General features: G+C 42.5%; 1 long non-coding RNA gene across 1 annotated transcript; it reads left to right on the forward strand.

Annotated features, from left to right (window-relative positions):
- Positions 1 to 1308: 1308 nt before the first annotated feature.
- On the forward strand, positions 1309 to 7513 carry LOC147883977 (uncharacterized). Its single transcript, XR_015543714.1, has 3 exons — positions 1309 to 1437; positions 6192 to 6441; positions 7340 to 7513. It is a non-coding gene; the product is annotated as an uncharacterized LOC147883977 (long non-coding RNA).
- The last annotated feature ends 909 nt before the right edge of the window (positions 7514 to 8422 follow it).

The following is an 8422-nucleotide window of genomic DNA, read 5'->3' on the forward strand; positions in this document are numbered from 1 at the left end:
GAGGATAACAAGGCACAAAGAGATGTGCAAAGTAGCCTCATGGAGACAACCAATGGCTATGTGATTGTGGAGCCTCTTGTTCATGAGCATGCTTAGTGGGATCAATCCTTACACAACCTAGGAGCAGTTTATAGGAGGTACCACAATATCTGGGAAATAGAACTATCTTAAGTTCCCTTTTGACCCAGGCTCTTTTTGCAAGTAGTGGAGAGACTTTATGTGTAACCACCACTTGCAATTTTGAGGACAAAATTATTTGGGCAGAGATTGTTGTAATGAAGGAGAAAAGTTTGTCAACTTAAAGGGGGTTAGTCTTAATGGTACTTGTGTTGTTTGGGAGTCAAAGGGGTTGAAAAGGATAAGGAGGGACTCTGTAAGTACCCTTCCCTCCCTCATTTTATTGTTTGTTTTGATTTTGACACCTTACCCCTAATTTTCTTGCTTGCTATTTGCCTTTGCGAACGACACTATTGCGCTTAATCAGCATGGATTTGGACCCCACCGTCAACTTTCGTGGCTCACCCAATCGTAGATTTGTGGTGACTTTCTTACATGTGGCCCAACAGCACAAAGATCGACTACTTAGACTGTAGAGATGAGATCAAGAGGTCTTGATGGAGCCTAGACAAAAAACAATCACAAATTTCTTCACAAAGATGACACAAATTAGTGGTCACAATGGAGATGACACATCCAAGCCTAGAGAGTATGACATGACAAACCCACTTCCATATTGACACACACATGAGGGCCAAAGATATCTACTCTCTACTCCCTATATATGGAGACAAGTGATGGAAGTGATCATGGTGCTTGCCAAGCGATTAGCTGTTTCTCGGTGCACTACAAGAATAATGTCTTGAGTAGTCCTTTTAATGTGAAGCAAATGTGAGTTTGGTGGTTGAAGACCTAGCGCATGAAAATGATTGAGGATTCTTGCATTCCGTGCACATGATGCTTGTTTCAAACCACAAAGTGAATTTTGAAGTTGCATAATTTCTTTTCCATTTGACTGACATCATACCCTTAAGGTTGTATTATAGCTTCGTGATACAATTATTCGTTGAAGAAAGCATGTTTAAAATCAATTTTATGGATAAGGTAGTCAAAGTGAGAAGCAAGGGAAATGACCATGTTGATGTTTGCAATTGATGTGAACCAGGATGTATTCCAAATTCTTGGCCATATCCCTTGGCAACATATTTGAATTTGTACTTGCCAATGATCTATCTGAGTTGAGCTTGACTTTGTAATCCATAGTCCTCTTTGCATCCAAACCACTATATAGTGAGAGTGTGTAAAAATTTCAGACCATCTTCAGATCCTGCAGAGGCTATGGCGATCGCTACCAGATGGAACCTTGCAACGGGTCCCGTCGTCATCCTCGGGGGTGTTTTCGTCGCTTGCATGGCTGTTGCCTACTACATGGACTCTTCTGTACATTTGCTCACCTCTTTTTTAATCTGCCCTTTTCCTTCCTTCTGTTTTCTTCAGACCTAGAACGCCTTTTTGCTTTGGTTTCAACAAATCCTCCGGTGACTGCCGTGGATTCAGTATAATTCATCCGCTCCTTCGGTTTTTCACATCGTGCGTGGTGCTTGCTTGTCGTTTCTTCAAGGTTTATTCGTTTAAATGCGCATTAGCGATATGCCTACACAAAGTGCTAGATAAGACACCGAACCCTCCCAACAGCACACACTCTAACATTACGCTGCCTTGCAAGTTCAATACCCCATGGCGTAAGACAGATGAACTTTAAGAAACGTGAATTATCTTGGGGATGTTATCATTTGGGAAAAAAAGGATGCGAAGGCAAAATGCAGCACATGTGCCTGACATTTTTTTCGAGGAAACATCATTAGAATAATGCTTTGCGTCCAATTGTTGCTTGATGACTTCCTTGACACTGCCATTAATGCCTTGAATTGCTGGGCCCATCATATTAGCATGCATGTTAATGCCATAACTCTTCAGGTGTATGATTTTTGCGTAGTGCCACATTGTTGTGAGAAAAGTTATCACCATAGTGAAATATGGAATGTAGCCTTTTGAGATAAGTATGGAAAGGGGGGACGTCCGTTAAGAGTGGATAAAAGAATGCAATTTTTGTCAAGATAGAGATTTGAAATCTCTAATTAGGACTGGAAGTCAAATATAGCACAGCCTACTTTTTAGGATCCGTTAGGATCCTCGAAAGAGGGAGATTTGACTGGTGAATCTAATGGCTGGGAGGCCGAGTAGCTTGTCTTAGACTATTCCTAACCTTGATCTGTCTCTATTCTTGGTTCATCGACCACCCTTGTGTTATAGCAACACCTACCTGGTCAGAGTGCACAAGTTCCAATGGCCCTCGAGCTATACTGAGCTCCTTAAAGCATCCTATTCATGTTAGCCTTTAACGTTTTGTAGCGATATGCCAACTTTTTGTGCTTTAAGTCTTTGAGTTTGCCATCAGGCTAATCCAATGCTTTGAAAGGCCACCTGGTAATTTTATTTCATGCTCCTCAAAGGTTAGATCAAATACCAATGTGACAAATTTGTAGATGACTTTGTGTCTAACTCCATGCTTGCCTCAAACTTGCACAAATAAAACTGAAGCATACGCTGAAATGAATAAATACTGAGTAAAGGGGAGAAAAAGATACCACAACCTCGTTATCCTATCGACATGTTTGGATCTTAAACTGTTCTAGAGCTAAAAATTATTGACGTATGCAACTGCATGTCTAGCTATGTCATGGCCATCTACTTGACCACAAGGCAGCCTCAAGGGCTGCCAAACCTTCAATCAGGGCTAGATCCAGCCACAGGAGACATGGCAGCAGATGAGCAGCAGCAGGACAGGCTGCCACATCATCCACAGCGGTAAATATGCCAGGTCTATGCAGGCAGGCTAAGACTGGCGGATGTGCAGCAGCCTTGCTCAGATCATTCTGTAAACTCGCCACTTCCCCACACTGAATCAATCTGCTGACAGACCCAACTTTGTCTGTAGTTGCAGACGAGTCTGTGAATGGCAGTCACTAGTGCAGCACTTTAGCCAGCAGCCTCAACAGCCCCTTCAACCACAGTCTTCCATCTCCGGGAGTTCTTAACCACTAGCTATAGCCAGATTCAGCCATGACAGTAAAGCCTAGCCTCTAAGAACCAGCCTCTTGTTGAGGAACCAGATGTTATATTTAGCCCCCTCTTTGAGGGAACCTTTGGTTGTATACCACGCCACCCTCTGTGTATATAGCTGGAGTAGGTCCAAATGTATGATACGGTTGATCTCATCTCGTGGGATTTGGAGGCATGGGGCTTCTGGACTGTACTGAAAGGGGGGCAGGCGATCCTTCTGAATGCCCTGAGTACTAAGCCATTTGGAGAGGTATATCCCCTTTGCATACATTTAGAGTTCAGTTGCTTGTATTGGGCATATGTTTGCTGTGTGTTTCTAGGGACTTGAGAGAATGGAGAGAAAAGGCCTTCCTAGCAAACAAAGGGGAAGACTCATTGGAGAGGTCATCATTGCCTGCTGCATGACTATTGTGAAGGACAGCAATTGAGCAGGACTTATTCACATGGACAGGAGTGTTTGAGGCTTCTTCATGGCCCAGCTGTAGGATACTGAAAGATGGAGGTGAACTATTGAAGTCTTAATGGTGGAGACAGGACATCAACAGACCTGGGGTGTATGTTACCCAAGTTGATCAGAATTTATGGAGAGTTACTGGGTGATGGGGATCTATGTGGATCAGCCACAGGGATCTCATCACTCAAATTCATTATTTAGTTAACAGATGGTGCCCAGGTTGGTGACGGGTTGAAGCAGACCTTGGGAGCATGGTGCTTGACAGGATCCAGGCTGTCCTTTTTCTGAAGGGGATAGCTGGATAGGCCTGATGTTGGATGCTGCTGGGATAGTGATCATGGATGGTGGTACCATGGACCGTGGTTGCTACCTTGATGGATGGTGTCTTCCAGGATGGTTTGCTTGTACGCTATTGGACCTGAGCAAGAACTGCAGGTTCAAAGACCGATGATTGAGGAGGTCTCTGACTTCTTCCTGAGAGCCTCTCACTGGGAGCTGATAGAGAATTTTTATCGTCCACGGTGGATTGTGAGGGTGTGTTGGGATTATATAGGGCACCTCCCCACCTATGAGCCCCCAAATAAGGACATAGGGGTGTTGTACTAGCAGCATCTTTTGGGACATAGAGATGCCACTTGTGCAGAGAAGAAGGCTGCCATGCGGGCAGATCTGAGTCTTGACAACAGTAGCAATGCTGTCACATGGGCAGCATGCAGGCTGCCATGTGAGCAGCAGATTGTCTGCAGGGAAGGGCTGCATAGGATCAGCACAGGGCCCTGAAAGAGGGCTGAGCTCAGACAGCAGCAGGCCTTGCAAGGGCTGCACATAGGATAGCCAACATGGGCTATTATATGGCCCTGCAGATGGCAGAACCAAGGACAGCCAGTCGGCAGGCTGGAGCAGTGGGTCGGGCCCACAGACAGGTGGACTAGCCAGCACCTGCCACATGGCAGGCTGGTTGGCAACAGCAGGTGGGGGTAGAAGGTCTGCCACAGACTGGGTCGGCACAGTCTGTGGGCTGGTCAGCCAGCTTGTTCTGCTAGTCGGCAAGATCCTATGGCATTCCAGTCCCATGAAAAGGGCCCTTGGATTTAGTGTGTGCCTCACAGTTTGGCTGCAGTTCCAGCAGCAACGAGGCTAGGAATCAGGGAGCCTTGTGACTCACCATTGGCTACAGACAGGAGCAGCAAGGAGGTCAAGGATCAGGGCACCAACACTGGTTGTCCACCATAGCAGCAATGAGGTCTGTACGGAGAGCATCTAACCAGCCCAATGAAGCTCTTGGAGAGCACGCTGGCTGACATAGTTTTGAAGGTGCCAAGAGGATGTATAAGAACAGTTTTGTGGTGCCGAGTGTCCACATCTAGGCAGCAACCTATCTGCTAGATGGTGGCACAGTGTGCACACTTTTGTACAAGGTTTTCTCCATCTTTGGAGCAATACATCTTTACTGTATCTACTCTCATGTGCATGGCTCATTTACTGTCTGTGTCTATCTATATTCAATTGTGCACACAAAAAGAGAGGAGTCAGATTTGAATTAGCACAGTGTGATTTACATAATCTTCTGCTTTGGGAGTGTTGGCTACAGCAAGCAACCTCTGTTTAAGTATTCTAACAATATCTTGAAGGAAAGACACTTCCGGAGTTCTTCACTGAATTTGAGGTTGGCTGTCCTAAAAAATCAGCAGACAGTGGCAATAATCTGGATAACACTGATGCAAACTTCACGATTTCGAATAGTCCCTGACCAAGTCTGCTGTGGACCTATCCAAGGCTCAAGCTGACGTCTAAGCCTTCTTATGGTTTGGAAACTGAGAGAAATTCAGAAAAAAAGCAAGCACAAAAACAGAAACAGATGTATTGAGGAAAAATTTGCTGGAAACCTGCTGTGTTTTGGCATAGCAGGTGGTTCTCCAACGCAGATGTTTCAAAAAGGGAAAGGTACAGGATCTCAGGCACTGTTTCCACCTACAGGAAAATCATCGGCCTTTCTTTCTGGAATGGGCTCGATTTAATACAAACTGCTCCAAAAATGACAATTTTTTAGGCGAAGGGTTCCCAAAGCTGAAATCAACACTGGACTGGAGTGGTTAATTGTGATGTGTACTGACCTGTTGCAACCTGCTAGTGTCATTATGATGATTCAGGATGTATGTACATTGAAGTGTTAATTTCAATATTTTATTGTTCAGTTGAGATCTAAAAGCCTCATCCAAGTAGCCAATTTTGAAGTCTTGTTAGGAATAGTAGCTTGAAAGTTTGTCGTTGCAGATCTCCATTTTATACATGGAAATTGTGTGTGTGTGTATGTGTGTGTGGACTCTATGGATAGATCAAAATCATAGGGTCTTTGGTGATCCTGAGTGATCCATTTTCTTTTTTTTCTGCATATCTTTGCAGCAATCTCTCTTTGATTGTCTGCAAACTCACTACATAGATTCTGATGTATATCTTTCTTATACTGAGTTTTTCTGTTGATGTATTGTCCAGCTTTCCCTTTCTGGGAAGCTCTCTTGTAATATAAAGCAACGAAATTTTTACTAAATAAAAGTGTGTGTGTGTGTGTGTCTCTCTCTCATCAAATGATATTTTCAATGTTTACCATGCTATGCAGAAACATGGCAGGACCAGTACTTCAGGAAAGGATTCAGGAAAGTCAAAATGAGTCTACTGTAGTCCTGGTGCCGTTTTTTCAAGCAGCTGGAATGATAAATGAGCTGCTAAAGGTTGTATGAGAAATGTTTTTATGGATCACCACAAAAGAGGAAGGTTTAGCTTCAGAAAAATTTTCATGACAAAATATGATTGAGCTTCTCATAGAGTTTGAAAGACATTTATGTTCAATAAGTAGTTGCTACTCTAAGGTATGGTCTACTGTAGATGTTCTTTGATGTCAGATAAGTAATTTTGTATGTGTTTACCAGGCATGTTTCTATGATTTTGAGCCAATCTCTCTGAGTTTAGGGACAACTAGCTAGCATACCCAATTGTGAGCATTGCACGTATGAGAGGGGGATGAACGTTTGTTAGATGATAATTAAGTTAAATCAAAACATTCACGTGTGCACCAAGTACATGGCTACAACATTTCGATTTTAGTTTTTAAGCATGCATGATTTCTATTTTGTAGATCATAAATTTCAGTTGTTGCCTTTTCTTCAAGATACTTAATGGCTAGATAGTCCACTTACAAGCTATATATGTTCAAATACATTTTGCTTAGTAGCTAGATGATGCTTAAGAAACATGTGAGCCAAGATGTACATTCAATTGTGGGATTCAGCCTGCACACTAGACTAGGCTTTTAAACATGCTTGTTTTTAACATGCAGGAGTGATCATTGCTATTATGTGCTTTTTATTGAACGGTTTCAAGGTCTGATGGCTAGTTGTAAAGCTGGTTATATTTGTGGTTTTTAGATTGCATGTTTCTCATGCCTTCATAATAGCAACAGGGATATAATGCAGTAGAAACAGCAAGTATTAAGTACGGCCTCAAAGCACAATAGATACAGTGAGCTTTTATGGAGGCTCCTGTGGTTGCTGCAGACTGCTGGTAGACTCCACTTTAGTTTCAAAACATGTGCAACATTAAATAAATTAAAATACATCAACTGTGGAGTTGGGTTGGTGAAGCTCTCAACTTTGGCTTGTTAACATGGAACTCTCTTCGACTAACATCATGGTTGTCTTGAGTACCATGTTGAAGTGGGTGGGTTAACTCGTAGTGGAGCTGGGTTGGCAATAGCCACCTTTCGTAGAGCTTGGTAATGCATGTGGCTCCCAATTTGGCTTGCTTTTAAGAGAATCTCAGGGCAATAAAGAACTGGGCGGTGAAAGGGCCTTATTTATGTTCCAGTTTTGATCCTTTTGTAGCCTTAGAAAGGATTCTTCCTCTCTTGAAGTCGTAGAATGTCATCAGCAGCTTTGATACATTCAAATTTTATTGAGTGTTCAAATAGAAATTTTGTTCCATTTAATACATATTTTAGTTAAACATTGGGCTTCGCATACATTTGGAAGTGGCATCCAAGTACAATACTAGAACTGTGTTAGCAGCACTTGAAAAGTTGTGTCCAATGACACTAGTTCTGACTCATTATGCTTAATATGCACGTGCATCCTTTGGACTGCTGAAGCATAAAGTTGGTTTTGTATGTAGGGGGTTTCTCTAGTGCATTGTTACTTGGTCATGATTGTGGGGGTGGAATGTCCCATTATGCCTTTGTTGTTCTTGGGCAAAGGTAGATTGGCAAAGCACCTGTCTGAACGTTTTTTCTTCTTATGAGCTTGAGAGAACATCCGTGATTGTTGATGTGATTGTTGATATAGGCCTTAGATGCTACTTTTCTCTGGCATGACCTTGAGTTCATGTATGTTATGAGCTTGGAATGGTTGAACTGCATGCATTTGATTTGTTGTTTTTAGCTTTCATAGTGATTGAAATTAGGTACGAAAATCGTAGAACACTGTTTTTCCTCTCTTTTGTATTGTCAATGATTTCCATGTTACTTGAGGCTTGTAGTGCGTAAAAGTGTCACAAGGGATTTCAAACTCATGTTAGGTTGGTCTTTACCATCTTTTTTGGGCACATCGCGGAGAATACGTTTCCCATATAGCTATTTTTTTCAAGATATTGTGCCTATCCTCCCTTATAGTATTGACCTCAACTTTTAATGGAAGACTAAATTTCTACCATGAGTACGAGGTTGTACAAGGATCTTGGCTATAGGTTTGAAGAAGAGTGGTTGAAGGGCAAAGCTCTTATGGAAAATATGTACCTTGTAGATAAATGCTTTTCTCTATGCATTGGCCATTGCTAGATGATTATGTCTCTATTGTGTTA

Source organism: Dipteris shenzhenensis, chromosome 27 (genome assembly GCF_047967505.1).
Source record: "Dipteris shenzhenensis isolate YYH24624 ecotype China chromosome 27, Dip_SZ_1.0, whole genome shotgun sequence".
Classification (NCBI taxonomy): Eukaryota; Viridiplantae; Streptophyta; class Polypodiopsida; order Gleicheniales; family Dipteridaceae; genus Dipteris; species Dipteris shenzhenensis.